The 26,001-nt window shown below is 43.9% G+C and overlaps 1 protein-coding gene and 1 long non-coding RNA gene across 12 annotated transcripts in view; one reads left to right on the top strand and one right to left on the bottom strand.

Moving 5' to 3' along the window:
* HELZ (helicase with zinc finger) overlaps positions 1-26,001 on the bottom strand; it is a 182,485-nt gene that overhangs the window by 141,299 nt on the left and 15,185 nt on the right. For 4 of the 11 annotated variants that reach the window (XM_082706626.1, XM_082706635.1, XM_082706631.1 and 1 more), the window contains exons 1-4: positions 21,352-21,420; positions 19,935-19,990; positions 18,915-19,007; positions 14,801-14,857 (exon numbers count right to left, since the gene is read on the bottom strand). The gene's annotated coding sequence lies outside the window, so the exon portion shown is untranslated. Of the gene's footprint in view, positions 1-14,800; positions 14,858-18,914; positions 19,008-19,934; positions 19,991-21,351; positions 21,421-26,001 lie in introns of those variants that run through there. The other 7 variants (XM_082706630.1, XM_082706636.1, XM_082706628.1 and 4 more) reach the window with 4 other exon arrangements.
* LOC309851412 lies at positions 21,696-25,784 on the top strand. The gene is made up of 2 exons (XR_014304762.1): positions 21,696-22,285; positions 25,517-25,784. It is a non-coding gene; the product is annotated as an uncharacterized lncRNA (long non-coding RNA).

Raw genomic sequence — 26,001 nt, 5'->3', positions numbered from 1 at the left:
TTTACTGGAAAAAAAAAAAAATCAGTTATCTTCCTTAAATTAATTTTTCTTGTTAATGTAGTTATGTTCCTCTTTTACTTCAAAAGAGCTAAAGCTTATTTGATTACAAACAGACTTCAAAGAAGAAAAATCAACTGGAGCAAACAGCAGGAGCCAATAGTAGTAAAAAAAATTTCTTCAATCTAAACTGAAGAGAATTTCTGTATCTCTATCTTATACACTTGTTCCCATTAGAAACAAACAAACAAAAAATATCTTCCTCATAGGTAACTTGGGTAGAAGGAATCGGACTGCATTTGTCGAGATCTGAGAAGACTGAAGAGCTGTGCTGAACATCTACTCTATCTCTATAACACTATCTATTAACTCTGACAGAAATCACGAACACGAACAGCCACACAATCAGGTCTCGATTAGACTCCAAGTTGGCCTTAATTTATTAAGCTATATAAGCAATAAAACCATAGGAAAACTTGAAAGATGCATACAATAAAATACTTTTCTTTACATGACTAACAAAACAAAAAAAAAATTTTTTTTTAACAAAACAAAAATTTAAACAAAGGAAGAACTGCTAGGAAAGAATTAGAGATTCACTTTTTTTTCTACAAAGTCAATTATTTGCCTTTAATCAGCCTCATGCATTGTTCTTTTCCCAGGAGAAACTCTATTATTCTGAAAACAAGACTCTACTGGAAAGTACATGTATTGTGACAAGAGAAGAAAAGCCAGATTGATACATTATTAAAATAACCCATATGACCTAGCCCCTTGGATTGAGGAAAGCGTATGAGAGCATCTCCCCTTCTCCAGACCCAGCAGCCCAGCTGTGGGGAGACAGTGACGCCAGCAGAAGTGTGTTATGCTTCCTCGGGGAACAAAAAGTTCGGAACCATTACTCCAGGGGTGGCACGGTGGTTCTGAAATGCCGGTAAATTAGTGTCCAGGCTCACTACTAGACCTCCAGGCCACCCACGGCCTGGCTAGAGCCTAATTTTCTCACCACGCCTGAAGGGCAGTCAAGCTTCTGAGTCTCTGCCCCTTCCCACCGCCTGAATGTCCTTCCCCTCCTCTCTCTGAACCTAACTCCTAGTCGGCTTTAAATGAATGATCCCAGGCTTAACTTCTCTAAAATGTTCTCCCTCCTAAACCAGCACTACTTCCTACAGAAGGATTTGGCCTCTAAATCATCTATTATTTTGAATTAAACATATAAGATGCTTTGGCTGCCCACACAACCATCTTATAAATAGGGTCATATTTTATATCATTGATATCCCCAAGACAACCATTCGATTCACTAAGGCCATTCAATAAATGCTTTAATTGAATTTCCCAAAGAGATGGCCTAAAATAACCTGAATGCCAAGCATTCCAAGAACTGAGCTGTCCTGTACCAAATTCAGTACTCATCAGAATTCCAAGTCATAAAGAGGAATGCTGTATTATCTTTAAATTTATCTGTTTTTATCCAAAACTAGAATCTGCCATGGTTCTATGGGATATATAAGCAAAATATTCTGCAAAGTAAAGAAAGTTTTATTCATTGTACTATATTTAATATTCACCCAGACTTGCATTTTTCTCTAAAACTCTTATAAAATCTCTGAGCATGCAAGAAGCATTAGAAGAGAGACTAAGCCTATTGAGAAGAAAACTAGAAACTAAGATCATCAATCGTATTCCATTATGAGTAATCTCTTTCATGAAGAGGTAAATTTTCCTAAATTCCAGAATGCATGGAATTCAATATAGCAAAGCAAAATGTTTTAAATACGTAAAAGAAACATCCTAATGGACCTTCTACCATCTGTCTTAGTAACTAAAATGATAAAAACAAAAAAAACTAAAAAAAATTTTTTTAAAGATTTTATTTATTTATTTGACAGAGATCACAAGTAAGCAGAGAAGCAGGCAGAGAGAGAGGAGGAAGCAGGCTCCCCGCTGAGCAGAGAGCCCAATGCGGGGGCCGATCCCAGGACACTGGGACCAAACCCGAGCCGAAGGCAGAGGCTTTAACCCACTGAGCCACCCAGGTGCTTCCAAAAAACTAAATTTTAAAAGTTGTATCAATAGCTAAAATTGAGGGGGTTTTTCGCATCTATTAGTTTGACTTTTCCTGACCCATATTTTTTTTAAGATTTAATTTATTGGGGCACCTGGGTGGCTCAGTGGGTTAAAGCCTCTGTCTTTGGCTTGGGTCATGATCCCAGGGTCCTTCGATCAAGCCCCGCTTCGGGCTCTCTGCTCAGCGGGGAGACTGCTTCCTCCTCTCAATCTGCCTCTCTCTCTGCCTACTTGTGATCTCTGTCTGTCAAATAAATAAATAAAATCTTAAAAAAAAAAAAAAAGATTTAATTTATTTATTGGCGAGAGCAAGAAAGAGACAGTGAGAGAGGAAGAGCGGACAGGAGCAGGGAGAAGCAGGCTACCCGCAGAGCACAGAGCCCAATGCGGGGCTCCATCCCAGGACGCCGGGACCATGACCTAAGCTAATGGCAGTCGCTTAACTAACTGAGCCACCCAGGGCACCCCTGACCCATATTTCAGAACTACCAGCAATTCTGGAGACAGACTTCTTTCAAGAATTCCAAATTATTTCTTAAAAATTTTGAGCCTCCTCCCAAATCATCTAACATGCTTACTAATCAATAAAAATGCATATATCTTAAATCCCATATTTATGAAGCAATCAAATCAAAAGACTGACTTTCTAGAAAAGTTCGCTGCTTACTGAGAAAATTTTACTAAAAACTTTTTCTATTCTTTGTATTTCTTTATTTTCCCTTTTAGATTATCTGTGGAGACTTGTAAACACATCATAATCCCAAACAGTTGAGCTTTTTAAACAAAACATAAATCAATTTTAAAACAGCCAACTGCGTAATTAAAACAAAATGGTACCACCACCACCACCACCATCATCCTTCTTAAAAGCTGTCTCTAATTTACACCAACAGTCTATGTTCTAAAACTGCATTTTCAAGTCGGTGATTGAAACTCAGTACGGAGTTTCCTACTCCCATATGTAAGAAAAAAACAGTCTTGGTAAGTAAAAAAAAAAAAAAGTAGATTATAAAATAATCCAGTATATAATCCCATTTTATAAAACATGTATTGAATATGTTACATAAAAAGCCAAGATAAGGGGCGCCTGGTTGGCTCAGCTGCTTCAGCGACTGCCTTCCACTCAGGTCATGGTCCTGGAGTCCCGGTATCCAGTCCCGGTATCCAGCCGAGCAGGATGCCACTTCTCCCTCTGACCTCCCGCCCTCATGCTCGCTCGCTCTTATTCTCTCTCTCTCTCAAATAAATAAAATCTTAAAAAAAAAAAAGGCCAAGATATGAAACAAAATATCAAAAGTGACTATCTTCTTTCCCAAAACCCTTAGCTCCAGTCTAATCTAACTATGAGTTAAACTATCAGACAAACCCAGACTCTGTAACACTCTATGAAATACCTGACCAAGGCCTGGGTGGCTCAGTCAGTGACGTGTTGGACTCTTGGCTTTGGCTCAGGTCCTGATCTCAGAGTCGTGAGAAGGAGCCCCTCGAAGGGCTCTGCACCCAGCGTGGAGCCGGCTGGGGATTCTTTTTCTCCATCTCCCTCTCCCCAACCCCTGGTGCACTCTCTCTCAAATAAATCTTCAAAAAAAAAAAGGAAGGAAAAAGAAGGAAGGGAGGAAGGGGGAGAGAGGGAGGAGAGAAAGAAGGAAAGACCAGGACTCTTCAACAATGAACTCTGAGGGGCGCCTGGGTGGCTCAGTGGGTTAAAGCCTCTGCCTTCGGCTCAGGTCATGATCCTGGGGTCCTGGGATCGAGCCCCGCATCGGGCTCTCTGCTCTGTGGGGAGCCTGCTTCCTCCTCTCTCTCTCTGCCTGCCTCTCTGCCTACTTGTGATCTCTGTCAAACAAATAAATAAAATCTTAAAAAACAACAACAACAACAACAAAAAAAAAAAAACAATGAACTCTGAATAACGGTCATAGCCCAGGAAACATGAAAACCATGTTCGACATGGATCCTGGATAGATCTTTGAACAGAAAAACTAGGAAAATCCAAATAAAATCTGGTTATTAATTAGCACTAATGTTCCAATGAAGGTTTCTTAGATTTGACAAATGTACCACAGAAATGTACGACATTAACAATGGGAGAACTACCTCTTAGGGAAATTTTGACTTGCAAAAGAGAAACAACAGGAACAGTGACTGTGAATTAGAATATTTACCCTGATTTTAGATAAGCAGCAATCTCCACTCAAGTATAAACTAAAAAAAAAAAACAATAAAAAAACCAATGGGAGGGGCACCTGGGTGGCTCAGTGGGTTAAGCCGCTGCCTTCGGCTCGGGTCGTGATCTCAGGGTCCTGGGATCGAGTCCCGTGTTGGGCTCTCTGCTCAGCAGGGCGCCTGCTTCCCTCTCTCTCTCTCTGCCTGCCTCTCTGTCTACTGTGATCTCTCTCTGTCAAATAAATAAATAAAATAAAATAAAATAAAAATTAAAAAAAAAAAAAACCAATGGGAAAAACTGGATAGAGTACATGAGAACTCTGGCCTATATTTACAACTTTGCTGTCAATCTAAAATTATTCCAAAATTTTAAGTTTATTTAAAAATTAGTTAAGTGAGGGCTCCTGGGTCTCGGTTGTTAAGCGTCTGCCTTCAGTTCGGGTCATGGTTTCATGACCCTGGGATCAAGCCCCACATCGGGCTCTCTGCTCGGCAGGAAGCCTGCTTCTCCCTCTCCTAGTCCCCTTGCTTGTGTTCCCTCTCTCGCTGCGTCTCTCTCTGTCAAACTAATAAATAAAATCTTGATTTTTTTTAAGGACTTTATTTATTTGACAGAGAGAAATCACAAGTAGGCAGAGAGAGAGAGGGAAGCAGGCTCCCCACCGAGCAGAGAGCCTGATGCAGGATCGATCCCAGGACCTTGAGATCATGACCTGAGCAGAAGGCAGAGGCTTTAACACACTGAGCCACCCAGGTGCCCCAATAAATAAAATCTTAAAATAATAATAACAATAAAGTAAAAAATTAATAAAGTGGGTATCTCTGGTGGATTATGGATTTTTCTATTCAGCAGCATTTTTCAAAAGCAACATGCTTCACTGTCACTGAAGGCAGCTATGCTGACCACTATGTCACCAACACTGGACCATGCTTCACTGTCGTGAAAAACAGAAAGGGGAGGGGTAACTATTCTAGATTTTAAAAAAACTAAACAAGTGCCTGGGTGGCATGGTCAGTTAAGTGTCTCAACTCTTGGTTTCAGCTCAGGTCATGATCTCAGGGTCCTGGGATCATCCCCTCCAACAGGCTCCAAGCTCTGCTTGGGTTTCCCTCTCTTTCTCTCTCTGCCCCTCCCCCAGCTCTCACATGCTCTCTCAAATAAATAAATAAAAATTTAAAAAAGAAACTAAAGAGACACAGTAACCTAAAGAAATAAAATACATTTTGGGGACAAATGGGGAAACATCCATAGACTTGATATCTGATAGCAAAACCGTTAGCATTACTGAATTCTTAGGTGTGATAATGATATAATGTTTATGAAGAAAAATGTCCTCATACTTTAGAGATACAGTTGACCATCAGGTTGCTGACCCCCATGATGTCAAAAATCTGTGTATAACTCTGACTCCCCAAAAACCTTACTCCTAATAACCTAGTGCTTACCAGAAGTCTTACTGCTAACAGTCAGTTAATGCATACTTTGTATGTTATACAATGTACTCTTAGAATTAAGTAAACTAGAAAAAAGAGATTATTAAAAAAATCACAAGTGGGGCGCCTGGGTGGCTCAGTCGGTTAAGCTTCTGCCTTCGGCTCAGGTCATGATCCCAGAGTCCTGGGATCGAGCCCCACATCGGGCTCACTGCTCAGCAGGGGGCCTGTTTCTCTCTCTGACTCTGCCTGCCACTCTGCCTGCTTGTGTGCTCTCTCTCTCTCTCTCTCTCTCTGACAAATAAATAAATAATAAAATCTTTTTTTAAAATAAAAATAAATAAAAGAATTACAAGAGGGGCGCCAGGGTGGCTCAGCCATTAGGCAGCTGCCTTTGGCTCAGATCATGATCCCAGTCCTGGGATGAAGCCCTGCATCAGGCTCCCCGCTCAGGGGAAAAGCCTGCTTCTCCCTCTCCCACTCCCCCACTATGTGTCTCTCTCTGTCAAATAAATAAATAAAATCTTTAAAAAAAAAAAAAAAGAATCACAAGAGGGACAGCTGGCTGGCTCAGTCAAGTAGAGCATGCCAGTCTCGATCACAAGCTCTATGCTGAGTGTAGAGATTACTTAAATAAATAAATCTTTAAAAAAAAAGAAGAAGGGGCGCCTAGGTGGCTCAGTGGGTTAAAGCCTCTGCCTTCGGCTCAGGTCATCATCATCAAGCTCTCTGCTCAGCGGGGAGCCTGCTTCCCCGTTTCTCCCTTCCTCTCTCTCTGCCTACTTGTGATCTCTGTCTGTCAAATAAATAAATAAAATATAAAAAAAAAAAAAAGAAGAAGAAGGGAACTACTGTAAACACTCCATGTATAAATGGACCTGCATAATTCAAACCCATATGAATGAAGTACCATCCAACATGTCTGCCACTAACTTTCAACTGGCTCTGGGAAAAAAAAAAAAAAACTTCTATTGAGAGAAAGTAAATTAGGGCAAATGCTAACAACTGAATGTTGACTATACCAGTCTTTCAACTTTCCTATATGCATAAACATTTCTATGAAATAAATAAAACTAATGGTTTTCTTTAACTTAAAAAAAAGTGATTTGAAACCCAAACTAATCCAGGGGCACCTGGGTGGTTAGGTCAGTTAAGCATCCAACTCTTGGTTTCAGCTCAGGAAATGATCTCAGGGTGTGAGATCAACTCCAAGGTGGACTCTGGGTGTGGAGCCTGCTTGAGATTCTCTCTCCCTCTACCCCTCTTCCCCCACCCCTGCCCACCATCTCACTCGCACATGCACTCTCTCTCTCAAAAAAAAAAACCCAGAAAATAACAAGTGTTGGTGAAGATGTGGAGAAACACATTGCTAGTGGCACATAAAATGATGCTACTACTATGGAAATAGAATCAGTATGGTGATTCCTCAACAAATTAAAAACAGAATTACCACAGGACCCAGCAATTCCACTTCTGGGTTAATTCCCAAAAGAACTAAAAGCAGGGACTCAAACAAATACTTGTATATCCATGTTCATAGCAGCATTATTCACATTGGCGGAAAGGTGGAAGCAACCCAAGTATCTATTAACAGATGAATGGAGGGGCGCCTGGGTGGCTCAGTCCATTAGGCTCCTGCCTTCCACTCAGGCCATGATCCCAGGGTCCTGGGATTGAGCCCAGGGTGGGATTCCCTGCTCAGCAGGGAGACTGCTCTCCCTGTCCCCTGCTCATGCCCTCTCTCTCAAATAAATAAATAAAATCTTAAAAAAAAAAAAAAAAAAAGATGAATGGATTAAAAATGTGCCGTTTACATAAAATGGCTTATTATTTAGCCTCAGAAAGCAAGGAAATGCTGACATATGCTATAATATAGGTGAACCTTGAAGACATTATTCTAAGTGAAAAAGAGGCAGACACAAAAGGACAACGTCTGACTGTAGTTACATAGGGACCTAGAATACCCAAATTCATTGCGAGATAAAGTAGAATGCTGGTTGCCAGGGGCTTGAGGGAGGGGGAAATGGAGAGGTGCTGTTTAATGGGTACAGAGTTTCAGTTTGGGGCAATGAAAGAGTTTTGGAGACGGATGGTGGGGACAGTCCCACAATAATGTGAATGTACCTCCGGCCACTGACCTGTATGGCTAACATGGTAATTTTACGCCTGTTTAGCCAAAATTTCTACAGAAAACACACACACAAGTCTTGATACCCTGCTTATAAGCACTGAGGCCCATATCCTAATCCAGATGCAAACCTAAGGACTCCTTACTGCCCATTTCCCAGTATGCCCCACCACTGAGGAACTGAGAGCTCAGAGCCAGATCCAAAGGTGGAAAATTAGTCCCACTAAATAAATTCAGAAAAGCCAAAACATGGGTGCAAGTCTAGAGTAGTTGGCTAGAGGCAGGCTAGGGAGGAGAAGGCAAAGGCAGAAAGCAGAGACTCTCTCAGGACAGAGGAGCTGATGAGACTAGTAAGGACAGCACAGTTGGTGAGAACTGGGAATAATGGAGAGAACAGATCAGAGAAGAGAATTTTCTGGGATAAGGGAAGGGAAGTAGAGGAAAAGGTAAAAGAGAATTCTAAGAAGGGGATTCATTGAAGAAGGGATTCTGCCCAAGTGTCAGCAGAAAAATAACTTCTTTCCATTGAGGCAGTCATTTGTATCCAAAGAAACCAAGAAAAGTGATAATATCAAGCCTATGATAAGTCAGGAGGAAAAATATTTTCCTATGAAAGACTACAACTGGGGCGCCTGGGTGGCTCAGTGGTTAAAGCCTCTGCCTTCGGCTCAGGTCATGATCTCAGGGCCCTGGGACAGAGCCCTACATCGGGTCTGCTTCCCCTCTCTCTCTCTCTGCCTGCCACTCTGCCTACTTGTGATCTCTCTCTGTGTGTCTAATAAATAAGTAAAATCTTTAAAAAAAAAAAAAAAAAAAAAGAGTATACAGGCTTAAAAACAGATCTGCCTAAATTTCAATTCTGGCATTGCAACCAGAGACAATCTACATAAAAATTTGCCTTGATCTCCAAATCTGTAAAATAGGAATAATAACAATCTCCACCTCCCAGGACTCTTGCAAGAATTAAAATAAATTGAATTATAAAAGTACTCAGAACAGGGACGCCTGGGTGGCTCAGTGGGTTAAAGCCTCTGCCTTTGGCTCAGGTCATGATCCCAGAGTCCTGGGATCAAGCCCCACATTGGGCTCTCTGCTCAGCAGGGAGCCTGCTTCCTCCTCTCTCTCTGCCTGCCTCTCTGCCTACTTGTGATCTCTGTCTGTCAAATAAATAAATAAAATCTTTTTTTTTTAAACTGACATCTTTAAAAAAAAAAAAAAAAAAGTACTCAGAACAGTGCCTGGCCCACTATAATAAAAGCATTAGCTCACAGGATGCCAGGATGGCTCAGATGCTGAGCATCTGCCTATGACTCAGGTCATGATCCCAGACTCCTGGGTTCGAGCCTCGAATAGGGCTCTCTGCTCAGCGGGGAGCCTGCTTCTCCCTCTCCCACTCCCTGCTTATGCTCCCTCTCTCACTGTGTCTCTCTCTGTCAAATAAATAAATAAAATCTTTGGGGGGAAAAAAAAAGCATTAGCTCACAAATCTAGAATATGAGCTCCATGGGAGCTGGGATTTTGTCTATTTTGTTCACTGCTGAAGCCCCAGGTTCCTGACATAAGTATGTGCTGAAAAATAAAAATTTGTTGAATGAGATATTTTATGCCAGCAACACAGAATCCCAAAGTTAAACAGCACTACCTTTTTGTTATTACTGACAACTAAAACCTGCATCAGTTTAGCTTCAAAGTTTAGAGTTCATAGAGCATTTGGGGTTTTTTTAACACCTATCTTATCTCAGGTGATTCTGCAAAGCTGGTATCATTTATCTCCATATCACAGACAAACCAAGAGTCAAAAGACTTAAGTGATTTGCCCAAAACACAAAATCTGAGGCAGAACATAATTCTGGAAGTTAATCCTACTTCTTTTCCCTCTAGACCATACCCACATAGCTCAAAACATACCCTACGAAACTGTTCAAATTCTCCCTACCTGCAAATGCACCAAGTTCAAGGTTACCAACACACTTCATCTTCCCATTTACTTTAAAGTAACTGATAGGGGGGCGCCTGGGTGGCTCAGTGGGTTAGAGCCTCTGCCTTCAGCTCGGGTCATGATCCCAGGATCTTGGGATGGAGCCCCGCATCCGGCTCTCTGCTCAGCAGGAAGCCTGCTTCCCCCTCTCTCTCTGCCTGCCTCTGCCTACTTGTGATCTTTCTCGTCAAATAAATAAATAAAATTCTTTAAAAAAATAAAAAATAAAGTAACTGATGGGGAGGGAAGAAACAGATGACATAACACAAACAACTGTTCGAGTCGGGCAATGGGTACCGCGGGACTGATTATACTCTTTTTCCACTTCATGTGGAACCTTTGAAAGGTTCCATAATAAAAAATTTTAACTAAGGGGCGCCTGGGTGGCTCAGTCAGTTAAATGTCTGTCTTTGCCTCAGGTCATGATCCCTGTGCCCCACGTGGGGCTCTGCACTTGGCCAGGAGTCTGCCTCCCCGACTCCCTCTGCTCCTCCCCCTCCCTTGTGCTCTCTCTCAGACACATAAAATCTTCTTTAAAAAATTTTTCGAAAAGAAATTTTCCAAAAGATAAAGTCCTCATTCTGCAACATAAACTCTTCCACTTCCAGCTTCTACTGAGCACATCCCAGTGTGAGGAAAACACGCCACGTGAGAATCTTCAGCACTTTGCAGTGAGAGGCAGGGACGAGAACACCGGACTGGGAATCAGGAAGCTTCCTTCGTGCTTGGCTTTACTAAGTAGGAGACCTCACTGGTTCCTCTAGTACCTCTGGGCCCCAAACTTCCTCCTCTGTTCCTTCTAAGATTAAAATTCTGATTTCAGCTTTCTCCTTACTCCCTGAACTCAACAAACAAAACCAAATTCATCTTTCCTCTATTCCAAACCCCGAAGACCTGTTCTTCCTCCTGACTTCCCTATTCCTGATGCCTAATTCTGCCAGCCGCCTAAGCATGCACACCTCAACATCATCTCTGACTTGAGACATGGAACTGACTGTTCCCTTCCCCTCCTATCTAATCAGTTACCACGTCTCTCTGCTCAGCCTCCAAAATATCTCCTTAATCCACTAACTCCTCTTCATCCCCAATGCCACAGATTCAATTCAGTCCCTCATAACCCCTTACTTGTACTACTACCATGAATACAACTAAAGTCCCTCTCTTGGGCGCCTGGATGGCTCGGTCAGTTAAGCGTCTGCCTTTGCCTTGGGTCATGATCCCGGAGTCCCAGGAGTCCCAGGAGTCCCAGGAGTCCCAGGATTGGGCCCCACATCAGGCTCCCCACTCAGGTGTTAAGTCTACTTCTCCCTCTGACCCTCCCCTCTCTCATGCTCTCTCGCACGCTCTGTCTGTCTCTCTCTCTCTCAAATAAGTAAAATCTTTAAAAAAAAAAAAAAAACCCCTCTCTATCTCTCCTCACTGCCAATCCATCCTACTCATCCTCAGTCTGGCACTTAAGACCCTCCAAAACTCAGTCCCAACCTCTTAGCAGTCTCAACATCCACTATGTTCCCTTATGCATCCCAGGGTCCAAGTGGTTTGGACATGCAGTTTCCTGAGGTCAACCTCATTTCCAACACCAGTCCCCCACCTCTGCTCAAGCTCTCTTTCTCTCCAGAATGCCCTCTTCTTCCCTCTGCTTCTCATCTTCATGGTGATGCCATTTAAATACCACTTCTTCAGCTGAAGTGTTTCTTTATTTCCCCAAGGGGGCAGTATAACACCCTCTCCTTAACCACTAAGCACTGGGGCTGAACCTCTTTTATAGCACCTATTAGTCCTTTCATTTTCTGGTGCCTTTAATCTCCCTACTAGATAATTCGTTCCTTGTCAGTAGGAAATATGTCTTACTCATCTTTGTATTCCTCAGAACAGAGCTTCTCAAAGACTGTGCAAAGGCACAGTGGCAAGTTAAAGATGTTCCAGGCCGTAATCAACCCCCAAGCAGTCACAAAGGGCCTTCAGCAGCCAGAGCAGAGTCCCCACCAGTCAAGTCGCAAGCATTCTCCAGTCTAACCCTCTCCCAACTGAGCTATCTCGGCCAGCCCTCAAGCATTCTCAAGTAGCTTCCTCCTTCAACCAGGTACACACTGCAATAATAACTTGGACGCACTCAGAGGACGCAACACAGCACGCTGTACACAGTGGATGCCCAATAAACAGTTGCCGAACTGAAGTGAGAATAACCCATGTGTTCCCTTTCAACCACTACCTCCACGATCACTTACCATCTAGACCTCTTTGAACGTTTCCACTGAATGTGTTCTGGTTATCTTTTTAATAACCACTGGTTTATTAGCTGGCTACACTTGCCTTACCATCCAAAGCTCACATCAACACCATAGTGCATAAAATAACAGAGGATATGCACAAACAATGCACCACAAAGAAACTCAAAGTAAAATTCAACATTACAGAACAAAGAAATGCAATGCCACTTTACACTACTAAATGAGCAAAAACTTTTTATGAAAAACTGTATTTCTCTGTCCAGCTCTGGCAAAACAGGTATATCCATTTATCTGTTAGAAGTAAAAACTGGTACAACGTTCTTGAAAAGCTATATGGCAACATATACAAAAAGCCATAAAAACATTCATCCCATTTAACACAATACACTCAGAAATGTACCCTAGAAATATAATTAGTCAAAAAAATAAAACCAGTAGTATGTACAATAATGTAAAGTATTAAGTGAAAACCAGGGAGCAACATAAATACCTAACACTGAAAGAATTAGGTAAATTGTGGGAGCATGACTTCATGAAATATTTTGCAGCCTTTCCTACAAGAGCACCTGGGTGGCTCATTCGATTAAGCATCTGACTCTTGATTTTGGCTCCTGACTCCGGGCTGTGACATTGAGCCCTAGGTCAGGCTTCACATGAATGGGAGTCTGCTCCTCTCCCTCCTCCTCTGCCCTTCCCCGTGCCTACATGTGTGCACACACTGTCTCTCAAACAAATAAATCATATAGCATAAGCATATAGGGGCACCTGGGTGGCTCAGTGGGTTAAGCCTCTGCCTTCGGCTCAGGTCATGATCTTGGGGTTCTGGGATCGAGCCCCGCATTGGGCTCTCTGCTCAGCGGGGAGCCTGCTTCTTCCTCTCTCTCTCTCTGCCTGCCTGTCTGCCTAGTTGTGATCTCTGTCAAATAAATAAATAAAATCTTAAAAAAAAAAAAAAGTAAGCATATAAATTTAAATTGTGGCACCTATAACATGGAAACGTTCCATGATCTAGTAAGTAGAAAAAATTCAAATTACATGTACCATAATTAACATGAGTAAAAAATAAACATATGTGTATATACATACATATATATGCTTACATATAAAACTATGTATTTTAATGGAAAACAAAACAAAAAATCAACCATTTTAGGGTAATAATCTAAATATCTTAACAATTTATTTAATAGGCATTCTTCTGAAAATTTTTTTAAAGATTTATTTATTTATTTATTTGACAGAGAATGAGAGAGAGTGAGCATGAGAGGGGGGAAGGTCAGAGGGAGAGAAGCAGACCCCTTGCTGAGCAGGGGTGTCCCGATGCAGGACTCAATCCCCAGACTCCAGGATCATGACCTGAGCTGAAGGCAGTCATTCAACCAACTGAGTCACCCAGGTGCCCTATTCTCCTGAACTTTTGAAAAAGAAAGTTCTGCTATATTGAGGAAACAGAGGGGTTCCATGATACAAGCTTGGCAGAGCCTCAAGAAGAGGTTCACCCCTCCCTTTTACAGTTCATTTTGGCCTTAACTGAGAACTCTCATGCATTCCTTATCACAATGACCTCTTTATGACACCCTCAGACCCCCACTTTCCAAGGCCAACAAACCACCTCAACTGTTTTCAACTCCCAAATCATGCAAAACAATAACAAAAACTCTAAAACAAAGAATGCCTACAACTGTATGTTACTTTAGCAATCAGCAAATAGCCAAGCCCAAATTCAATTATAAACCCTGAAAGTATATAGTACTGTCACATTAAGGTTTCCAGGATTCTCAAAGCCAACTTGCTGAGTAGTGGACTATACCAGAATTAAAAAGCAGTATGGAATCACAGACAAATCAAGGAACTAAGGGCCAGGAGACCAAGGTACAGTTAAAAAGAAAAAAGAAAAGTTACTTTAACTACAAAGAAGTTGGGTAAAAAGCAGCTGGCCGTGTCTCAGGAGTCTCATGCAGCCAGAGTCCGTAAGCCAGGACAGCAAGTCATTTTATTAAATATTAAAACATATCAAAACATAATTTTTAGCACTGATGTCCCACAAGGATGCTATTAAAGCAGTCTTCTCATTGTTTTTTCTGTATTATCACCATTGTCTAAGTTTAATAATGAAAGACCAAGATACAATAATGGACCAAAAAACTTAGTTACTGTGAATCAGAAATAATAGAGACTAAATTGCTTTTCTTAGAAGGGCATTTCAGCAAAAGATAAATAATTTGAAGGACTAATAAATAGAACCATTAGGAAAAAAGTTAACCTTGTGTTTCTATTGCTGTGTTCTCAATATCTAGACTCAGTATCAAAAATGCAGATATATATGATCATTCATGACAATACACACGCAGCAGATACCAGGGTAAACAAACTATTCATACTTAACCAAGTTCATCAGAGCACAGGGTGATTACCACTCAGAATGTTGACACAAAAACTGAAGGGCCTCTCAAGATCCAATCATATGCAGATCGGATGAGCCCCTATGTGGTTACTCATTCAGAACAAGAGTGGAAGATTAACCCACCCTCACTTCTCTCCAAACAAACTCCCACAAAGCAGCAGTCTCTTCTGTTCAGCGTCATCCCGTCTGTTCCAGGAGTGGCCAATTCCATCCATCGGGACCAGCATCCTCAGGTTTCCTCCATCTCACTACTGCTCGGCATCACCGGCACCCCCCCTCCCACCTTATTCTTTCTGGACAGAATCACCCTCTAGATTAAGCCTCTCTTGTTGCCTTCTCAGGCATTACCAAGGTCTTGTTTTCTAAATAAAGCTCTCCTAAACCTTACTCACCTGCAGTTCACTGCACTGGGGATCACCCAAATAGCCCATCAGAGCTCTTTATAATTTCTGAAAGAGAGAAAAGGAAGCTTTTAAATACATAGTAGAAAACACCTTTGCTGATGTATCAGTTCTGAAGCACTTGTATCCAGTATTCACGGCATATGGTCTTTTGGTCCATAGTATTTCAGTAAAATGTAGCATAGCCAGTCGGACCAAAAGTCCTGAGATAAGAGACCAGAGATAGAAGTTTGGTTTATTGTTGCTATTACTTAGCTGTGTGACCTTGGGCAAGTCATTTGACTTCTGCAGGCCTAAATTTCCTCATGTGGAAAATAAAACAGACCAGACAGAAGTAGCAGAATACATTACAATGGAAAGAGCACAGGCTCTCCAAGACAAAACACTAGCACCACAACTTACCAGTCTTATGACATTTGTTAGCTAGCTCACATTTGGCCTAAATTTCCTCCTCTGCAAAACGGAAATAACAACTCTCTTAGGGTTGTTATGAGAATTAAAGGAGAGATAATGAGTTATAAAAAGCCTATAGTAAACATACTGTGCAGTTTATCATAAAATTCTACAGACAGTAATTACCACCGTTACCCCAGCCCTAAGATTATACGAATTCAATTCTCAAATATTTATTTCCTTAAAATATCAACAATCAAACCTGTACCAATCTGGCAATGGAATTAACTGTTTCACTAACAATTCAATTACAGTTATCTTTTTTTTTTAAAGATTTTATTTATTTATTTGACAGACAGAGATCACAAATAGGGAGAGAGGAAGGCAGAGAGAGAGGAGGAAGCAGGTTCCCCGCTGAGCAGAGAGACTGATGCGGGGCTCAATCCCAAGACCCTGAGATCATGACCTGAGCCGAAGGCAGAGGCTTTAACCACTGAGCCACCCAGGCGCCCCTTAATTACAGTTATCTTAAACTGATGGTAGTTTAAGATTATCAGTATTACTAAAAAAAAAGATTATCAGTATTACTTAACATCGTAGGAAATAGGAGCAGAATGGACCCTGCGTAACATTTGAACTAGTTCATTGCCCAGGCCTTCCCTGACTTCTCCCTCTGCTTTCACTAATACTAGTGTACACCACAACAGAGAGACCCTCCAGAAGCCAAATGACACCAACTGTTTTCTAATGGTCAGCTCAGAGGAGCACAACTAAAGATGGGGAAAGAAGAACAAAGTCTTATTTTTTTAATCTTTTTTTACTGGGCACCTGGGTGGCTCAGTCAGTTAAGCACTGCCTTCAGCTGAGGTCAGGATCCCAGGATCCAGTCCCGCACGGGGTTCCCTGCTCAAGAGGGAGTCCGTTCTCTCTCTCCTTCTGCCTGCCGCTCCTCCTCCTCATGCTCTCTTTTCCTCCCCTCTCTCACTCTCTCTCAAATAAATAAATAAAATCTTTAAAAATATTAAATAAATCTTTTTAACTTTATGTACTTAAGTACTGTTCAATTTTGTTTACCATAGCATACATCAGTTTTTGTATTAAAAACAACTGTTTAGAGGTGCCTGGGTGGCTCAGTGGGTTAAGCCTCTTGCCTTCAGCTCAGGTCATGATCCCAGGGTCCTGGGATTGAGCCCCACATCGAGCTCTCTGCTCAGCAGGGAGCCTGCTTTTCCCTCTCTCTCTGCCTGCCTCTGCCTACCTGCAATCTCTCTCTGTCAAATAAATAAAATCTTACACACACACAAACACACACACACACACACACACACACACACAAAAAAACTGTTTAAGGGGCTCCTGGGTGGCTCAGTCGGTTGAGTGTCTATCTTCAGCTCAGGTCAGGTCAGGATCTTGGAATCCTGAGATCAAGCCCTGCGTTGGGCTCCCTGCTCAGCGGGGAGTTGGCTTCCCCTTCTGTCTCTCCCTCTGTGATCTCTCTCACTCTCTCTCAAATAAGTAATTAAAATCTTTAAAAATAAAAAAATTGTTTAAAACTATATTAATTATACATATTGCCTAGTGACAGGAAGCTCGCCTTACAGGAATATTTTTACCACAAGGAGAATTTCCACAGAAGAAAGGAAAAAGGCAAATTCAGATGTGCTGAGAACACCTAAAATATGGCACAGAAATAACAAAAAAATCACAAACATTCACACTTCAGAATGGTTCAGTCAAAAAATATGCCATGCATTCTCTGAAGATCTAATGATGAATCAGGGGGTTTCTGGCTCAAAAGCAAGATGAATATACAAACTCTGGTTTTACCAGACAACTTCCTGCTCTTAGAGAAAATGACCCAGTATAATTTAGACAAGGAAACAAGTTGGTATGACTATCTGGCAGTATGTTGAAAAACTTTCAATTTGTTTTAGACAATTGATAGCTTTTAAAAATTATATTATACATACTTGTATATTTAATATATATAATAGTCTTCATGTTACATCTACAGTATTATTTTTAAAAGAGGAATGTTAACTCTGTTGAATTCAGGATTACTCAAAAGTATTATCTCAGCCACTCCTGAAGTGGTTCACTATATTTTACGTTGCTTCTAGCCAATGCTACATAAATCCTGACTACACCCATCAATTTAAATGAACTGTAAGCTGGTGTGGCCACATTCTCCACACATAACATAGTTCTTTCCCAGAAAACATTTCAAATTATTACTTAGAAGTCAAATTATATTTGAATGTACACTTATCTAAGTTTATGAAAATAACCATAACAATTTGCTTATAATTTTTAAGTAGTTCCTCACCCTATCTTGTTTATCAACAAGTTGATATACTTGACCCAAAATCCTCTATGCATCTGAAGTAACAGGCAAAGAACCGTACTTCTTGTGCTGAGCCAGTATCTGAATCTTAAATGCAGTCTGACAATTATAAACTAACTTTTATTGAATATTAATATCAAGACTACCTCATAAACAGGGAATAAAAAATGCATGTATAAGACCTGGTCTACTGGGGCACCTGGGTAGCTCAGTTGGTTAAGCCTGTACCTTCTGCTCAGGTCATAATCCCAGGGTCTTGGGATGGAGCCTCGCATTAGGCTCCCTGCTCAATGGGAGCGTGCTTTTCCCTCTCCCTCTGTTGCTCCCCGTTTGTGCTCTCTTGCTCTTTATATCAAATAAATAAATAAAATCTTTAAAAAAAAAAAAAAAGATCTGGTCTACTTATGTGTAGATCCCTCTGCAATATTCTTAGCCTTTCATGAATATGCTATGTATTTTTAAACTACACAAGGCCCTCTGCAAGTAGCAATGATCTCTCCTGTTGTTTCGGCATCACTCCCCTCCTCAATAAAAACTGGACAGTCCATAAATATACACTGACTTTCCAATGTGGACTGAGTAATTTTGATGTTAGAAAATGAAAAATCTTCCTGACAGTGGCAAAAGTCAAAGTTTGCCACCGGACAGAGAGGTACTTAATGATGCCCCAAAACTACAGCCTTACCTAAAAATAGCGTCCTAGCTTCTCAGCCAAAAGGATAGACTAAAAAAGCTGTGTCTTTATTCGGCTACAAGACACTGTCTTCAACCTAGCCCTAACCTTTAATAATATGGTATTTCCTATTTTAGAATACTTTTGTACAAACTTGTTTGATAACCAACCACTAACTTCATTTTCAAGTGACTACTAATTACTTCACATGGTCTACATGCATAAAAATTGTGGAAAATATCTTGACATAATTCAACCCAAATTAACACTAGTCACAAGAGATTACCAATTTCTAAATGTTCAATTTTTTTAAGTTTTTATTTATCTTTTTTTAGTATTCTCTACACCCAACATGGAGCTCAAACTCACAACCCAGAGATCAAGAATCTCATGCTCTTCCAACTGAGCCAGGCAGATGCCTCTAATTATTTCATTTTTGGACTACAAATAAACATCTCCATAGGCTAAGAAGCAGATCACTGGTTCCTTTCCACAAAGTAATCTGTAAATTTAAGCAAATAAATAAATAAATAAATAAGGAAAGGTTCTGATTGGAAGGTCTAAGGCATTGAATATGCCACTGAAATAAATAAATTTTAAAATCCACATCTGCTCCACCAAAAATAAAAATAAAAATATATAATACACACAAGCACTGAGTTTCAAACACAAGCAAATGTGGCATATGCACTTACAAAAGGATCTTGATTTACGTCCACCTTCCTCTCCCAAGTTTTGTTTTTTGTTTTTTGTTTTTGGGAAGGCAAATGTCAATAGAATGCCTCAATCTGGAAAAAAATAAAGCACAGCTTATTCTTCTTAATCAGATGTTCCAATAGATAGGAAAATTTTGTGAGAGGATTTCAAAATCCAAAGGTTACCCATACCTGTTTGGAAAAAAAAACACACACACACCTGCAGCAGGCCTAATAACTTTACATTTTCTCAATAAATCATAATATTTTTAAAGCTGAGAAAACTGCTTGTGAAAAATGTAAAATTAACAAACCTCTCCTCCTCCCTGTTATAGAATACTAACTGTACACTAACATTTTATCAATAATGTCCTTCAAATCCAAAGCATTAGAAGTTAGATTAAAGCAGCACTTTAAATTCCCACACCACATGAACAGAAAATAATGACAAACCCATCTTATCCCTAATAAATTAAACAAAATTCAACACTATCATTCTTATTTCAAAATAACTATGGGAAAGACAAATACTATTCCACTTTTTCAGAAAAGAAAAGGAATGACTGATGCCTATAATCAATCTTTCCAATGGAACGGGTGTTCTTAACAAGAGTCCCAGTAACTCGGACAAAGAAAACCCACATAAGCAATCACTGACACTCAATGTTGAGTATGTGATAGACACCAATACACATATGAAATTAAGACATCCAATTAAAGTTACACAAGGAAATTTACATATAATTACCGGTGGTGAAGATACTGATCAGGGATAGCTGCAAATAACATTTGGCTCTGGATGAGCTCCACTATGGTTGAGAACCACTGCAATAACCTAAAAGTTTTGTACGCTGGACACATTTTTCCTTTCTAAAGCTAGCCCTACCTACAGACCCATTTGACTGATTGAGATTCTTGGAAAATAAAGAGGGTCCCATTAAATTACTTAGTCCCAGCCTCACCCTTATGCACTGATTAAAATAAAGGAAAAAGGGAAATCATTCTTAACTGCAGTCTCACCTTACACATCTCACCAGCACTGTAGTTCTTTAGTGATCAATTACTTCATCCAATTCCTGAGGCAAACAGAAAAGTAAAATGTGTCTGTACAACACCAATAACAATCAGTAGCAAATACTACATCAGTCCCAAGTGAGAGGGCTTCTAAATTTCAAATGGAAAAAGTTACCAAAATGGTACAGTATGCAGTTCTGTAAATGAACTGTTCTGCTTTCGAATAAAAACATTTCCTTTCTGTGTGATGGAAGAACAGACTATAAAATGCTCTTAAGATCCAAAACATTAAAAAAGCTTTCTCTTTCAGCACTGACTGATCTTACTTTCAAAAAAGAAGACAAAAAAAAAAAAAAAAGAAAGAAAGAAAGAAAGAAAAGAAAAAAAAAAAGAAAGAAAGAAATGAAGGACAAGAAACCTCATTAAGTTTTAGAGAGGGCAAAATTAAGAACAAACTAGCCAGGACAACTCCTCCCCGCCTCAACCCTACACCCCCACCCACACCCGGCATCCACTGTCCCTAGAGTTATACACATTTTATTAACGATTTGCCTGAAAAGTCTAAGCTGCGAGAGAGAAGCAATAACAATTTTGAGTTTCAAACAAAACCTGAGGATCTGAATCCAAGAACCTTAAGACCCGGGCTTCCAGCCCTGTCTGAAGGATCCTCAGAGAAGAAGAGGGTGCAGAAAGCTCAAATAATCTGGGGGTAGAAGAACCAAAGTTCCCTAAATAAAACTGCAGTCCCCTAGCCCTAGAAAAGGGGAGTCTTAAAAGATCTCCCAGAAAAAGATAGTCTGTTTTTATTTTTGTTGATGCGCTTGTGGGCCAATGAGAATTTCCGAGGAGGGGGCGGAGAAAAGGGGGGAAAAAGTGAAGCTCTGGCAACAGCCCCCGGCGGGGGAGAGAGGGGGCGCACCCCTGACCCACTTTTGCTGACGCCCACCCTCGGCCCCCGCCCCACCGCCAAGTCCGAGCCCTGAGGGGGCGATCAAGCGGGGCGTGGGAGGCCCGCACCCTCCCCACCCCCAGCCGCGACCCGGAGAAGGGGAGCGTGCAGGGCGGCTCGACCCCCCCCCCAACCCCGCTCCGGAGTGCCCGCGGCTGGAGAAACCTCCCGCAGGCCCGCGGCCGGGGTCTGCAAAGCCCCCTCCACCGCCTGGGCCCCGGGCGCCGCGGCCCCCAGCGGAGGGGAAGGGGACCGAGGAGGGGAAGAAGCTGTAAACAGCCCCAGCGTCCGGGCCTCGCCTCGAAGAGCCCCGCTTCCCAGGCCCCGCCGCGGGCCGCCTGGGTCCCCAGCCCGTCCGAGGGCCGCCCCTCCCGGGGCCCCGGGGACCGGAGTGGAGTCAGGTCTCCTCCCCGGAGGGCTCCGGCAGCTCGCGGAGCGGTCCCAGCAGCGGAGAAGGGGGAAGTCAGGACTTACCTGTCATTACTTTCTACGCCATCTTGGATCCACTTGTCAACGTCCCCACAAAGCATTATGGGTAAGAAAGAGCCTTTAAAGTGACTCCCCCCCTCGGCCCCCGACTCCCGCCTCCCGCCGCCGGCGCCGCCCCTCCGGCCGCACCTCCCGCCCGGAAAGTTGCCCCGGCTGGCTGGCGGGCCCGGGCGCCTGCAGCCCGGCCCCCTCCCCTCCTCCTCGCTGTTTGCATTTAAAATTCATCCCCATTTTTTAAAATGTGGCTTTGGGTTTTCCTCTTGGCTCCTGCCCCTGGGTTCCCTTCCCCCCACCCCTCGCCTCCACGCCTGTTCCCTTTGCCCCGCCGCCCTCCTGCCCTGGCAGACACCCCACGTCTGCATTTAATCAGCCCGAGGTTTCCCTGCTGCTGGCAGCAGAGAGCTGCTCATTGATTTATTTATGCGCATTTATGCGTCTGTTATTGCTCTAGATCCTCAGTGCCCGGCGGCGGGCTTCTGCGGCCGGCTCCCTGCCCCGGGGCAGGCGGGGGTCGCCTGCAAGGCTGGGGAGCCTGGCAGCACCGCAGACCCGTCGGCGCTCGGACTCCCGCATCCGCGGGCGGAGAAGTGCCTCTACCCTGGCAAAGCGTTCCGGGGCCGTCGGGCTCCAGGACCTGGGCGGACACTGTCCCCGAGTCAACCGGCGTCAACGCGCGTTTGGGGGTTGGGGAAAGAAGTAACAAGCTAAATGCAACTTTTACCCATTTGATCGCCCTCCTGCTGGCTCCTCCCCTCCGCCGGTAACGGGATCCGCGACCCTCTAGGTGGAGACCCCTCCCCTAGGAATGTGGCTTTGGGCACTGCCGAGCCCACCGGTTCGCATTCCAGGCAGAATGTGGACTGTAACTTCCCGGGGCAGGTAATTCAGGGGCTCAGGCTGCTGCATCCGACCCGGACGGGTAAGGCACGCCGGGGCCCTGGGAGAGTCCGAGAGGGGAGAGGGTGCGGGGCTGGGAGGAGGGTGCGCCCACCTGGGTCCACCTGCCGGATCCCGGCGGGGAGGCGAACCTTAGGGGCTGGGCAAGGGGAGGATTATCCGCGCCACTCCCGCCTGGGAGTTGTCGGGGGACGCCCGGAGTCGCCTGTCTGCCACGGGGTACCCTGTAAGTAGGGGGCGCAGAGACGCGGGGCTAGCAAGCCCGCAGTCCACGCACGCCGCCCGGCGCTCTGCTCCCTCCCGCGGGCCCTTTGCAAAGCGCAGAGCTCTCCCAGATACCCACCGCGGGCTTTTCGGTTGCACCGGGCGAGCACAGCACTCGCCCGCACCCTCAGCAGTGGTCCCATGACCCCTAGAGCCGCTTGGTCAGTCCCCCAACTCCCTCCCTTCCCAGGAACTCTGGTACTCCCGCTTTGCAGACTGGGAGTCTGCTCTGGTTGCTTCCCGCCCCCCCCCCTCCAAGCAAGCTTTTACAAGGAGGTGTCCAAGGGAAAATCCTCTAGGACATCAATGCTTGCGAAACTCTGTTCACTACTAAATGTTGTTTAAGGGTTCTGAAATTACAAGAATGCATGGGCATTAAAGCACCCCTCTTCGGGGGCCTAGGTCTATCCTTAAGGTTCTGCTCCCCTCCAGACCCTATGACAACTTGTCCCTCTGCACTGCCTTTCCTTCCAGGAACCTGGGGTTGCTGACCAGAGCCCTGCCCCCGGGGGAGCACAAAAAAAAAAAAAAAAAAATCCACCAGGCAATTGTCCCTGCGGACTGAAGGAGTAAAGTGAGGTGTAGACTCATTAAGGGATTGGCCCGGGGTTAGCTTTGAGGGAGGGAACAAGGTAATGAGTCACTCCTAGCCAGCACAGAACTAGGCCTGCTGGGGAGGGACCTCCCTTGAGTCACCCTGCACTTGGGAAACCCAGAGCCTACAGCCAGGTTCTTAGCTTCCAGCACATGCAGCCACGCAGAACCTGTGCACTAGAGGGAGAGGACTCAGAGGACCCTCTGCTGCTGCCCCCTGAAACATGGGCTGCTCCTTCCATCTAAAGAAGGTTCCAAAGTGTCCTTTTCACAGGGCATCCTAGTTGTTCATTTCCCCGTTCTCCTTGTGCACTGGCGACACCCTTATATACTTATGTAATGGTTGCTCTGTCCTTACAGGGCATTTTAGGTGTGTGGTCTCAGTTGTCTGTAGTTACCCACTGAATGGCGGGCAGGCTCAAGCGACCAAGAACTAGGCCTCCCCAAGGGTTCTTTAGTACATACGTTTTCTTGCCTCGCAGAGGCCTTGACCCAGAGAAGTTCACACTGTGTAACTGCCGGCCCATTCATCTCCTCCAGGGTGCCTTCTGGTCCATCCTTGTCCAAGACACGACCCGTTGCCTGAACTAGGTGCCCTCCTCACTCTACTCCCTGCTTCTGCTCTGCCCCCTGCAATCCATTCTCCCTCTGACCAACCCCCTGGCGTGTCTGAAATGTTAATGCTTAACCCCATCAGAGGTGGCCCATTCACAGCTGGAAGAAGATCCAAATCCCTCACTGTGGCCTACACACTCCTGTGTAAGGAGAGGGGGAGGTCCGGCCCCCCTCCCTCCCTCGCCATGATCTAGCACGCTGGCCCTGTCTTCCCCTGCAGCACCCCAAACTTCCTTCCAGTGAGAACCTGGTCGCCCTGCATCTCACAAGCATCATCTTTCCAGCTCCCAGCTCAAGGTCACCTCCTCCAAGAGGACTTTCCTGATCCTCTTAACCAAAAGAGGTCACTCACTGTTCTCTTACCCTCATTAGAAATGATCATGTCTGTCTGTTGTGGGTTCCAACCCCATTAGAGTATAAGCTGCCCAAGGACACAGGCCTCATCTGGCTTGTCCCCTCAATGTCTAGACAAGGGCCTGGCACATATATAAGATGTTGAATGAATGACAACACATTTTTTTAAAGATTTTTTTTTTCTTCTTTAAGTAACCTCTGCCCCCATCATGGGGCTCAAACTCATGACCCCAAGATCCGGAGTCACACCCTACCAACTGAGCCAGTCAGGTACCCCTGAATGAGCAGACATTTATCAGAGCAGGGCAGTGGTGGTGAAAGTGCTGGAGCATGGAATGAGGGGCTGAGGGCCCTGCCTTCCATCTTTGGAGGCCATTCTGACCTCCTAATGGTGCTCCATTGTGATTCTGATCTGATAAACACACTGCCCCACCTTAAGTCCCTAACCACTCCCCCACCCCTTCCTCTGCATCCCTCTTACTGGCCAACCCTTCATTTCAACCCCGAGAGGATCCTTAGAGCTCTCTCCAGCTACACTCCCTTGACCCCCCCCCCCCATCTCTCGGTCATAAGGCTTTAAATACCATTTTTGCCCTGAAGTAGGACTTTAAACCTACTTCAGATCTCTGCCTCACCACTTGGATCTCTCAGAAACATCTTACCCGACAAATACGCTCCATCACGGTCTTCCCCAGCTCCATTCTTGGCAAGTCCATCCTAGAAACTGCTCAGGCCGCAGTCCCTCCTGTCTTTCAGACTCCCCCATCAATCCATCTGCAAATCCTGCTTTGCCTTCAAAACGTATCCTGAATCCTGCCTTGTCTCATCATCACCACCTCGCTGCCGCTCTGGTCCACGCCACAGTCCTCTTCCTTTTCCTACCTTCCAGTGCATTCTCAGGGAAGCTGCCACACCTGGTCCGGATAAAATGCAAATCAAACCTTTTCTCTCCTGTGCACATGACCCTCTGAGTTCCATGCCTCTCATTCAGAAGAAAAGCCAGAGTCCCACATGATCGGCCTCCTCTCCTTTCTTTGACCTAGTCCCACACCTTTCTCACCCTTGCTCTGCCTTTGCCTGGATGGCCTCCTTTTTGAGCGTTCCCTCCTTCCCTGATACATCCACCTGGCTGATTCCCGCACCTCCTTCAAGGCTTTGCTCACCCCAGGGAGTCCTTTTCTCACTGTCCTACTTCAAATTTCAATATTCCTCAAACACACACTCTCTCTTTCCCCGCTTTTCTTCCATGGCATTCATCACCACCTAATACGATAGGTAATTTGCTTAGTTACTCAGTTTCTTGTCTATTTCTCTCCGTGGGAGGAGTCAGCTTGCTGATCACTAAAGACGTAGGTTTCCTGCTGAGAACCACATTTCCCAGCCATGCCCTTGAAGTTGACTGTGGCCTTGTGACTCCATCTTGCAGATGAACTCGGAGCAAAAGGATGACTGTGGAAACCGGCAAGATCAAAAATACATGCATCATGGGGCACCTGGGTGGCTCAGTCAGTTAAGCATCTGACACTTGGTTTCAGCTCCGGTCATGATCTCAGGATCTTGGGATCAAGCCCCGCATCAGGCTCTCTGCTCAGTGGGGAGCCTACTTCTCTCTCTCTACCTACCACTCTGCCTACTTGTGCCTGCATGCTGTCTTTCTCTCTTGATCAAATAAATAAATAAAATATTTAGGGGCACCTGGGTGTCTCAGTCACTCAGCATCCGCCTTCAGCTCAGGTCATGATCCCAGTGTCTTGGGATAGAGCCCCATATCCGGTTTCTGGGAGCCTGCTCCCTCTCCAGCTCCCCCATGCTTGTGTTCCCTCTCTCACTATCTCTGTCATAAATAAAATCTTTTAAAATAAATAAATACATACATACACATACATAAACTATTTTTAAAAAATAAAATAA

Source organism: Mustela nivalis (assembly GCF_964662115.1).
Source record: "Mustela nivalis genome assembly, chromosome: 17".
In the NCBI taxonomy this organism is placed as follows: domain Eukaryota; kingdom Metazoa; phylum Chordata; class Mammalia; order Carnivora; family Mustelidae; genus Mustela; species Mustela nivalis.
This window is presented reverse-complemented; position numbering and strand designations above follow the sequence as displayed.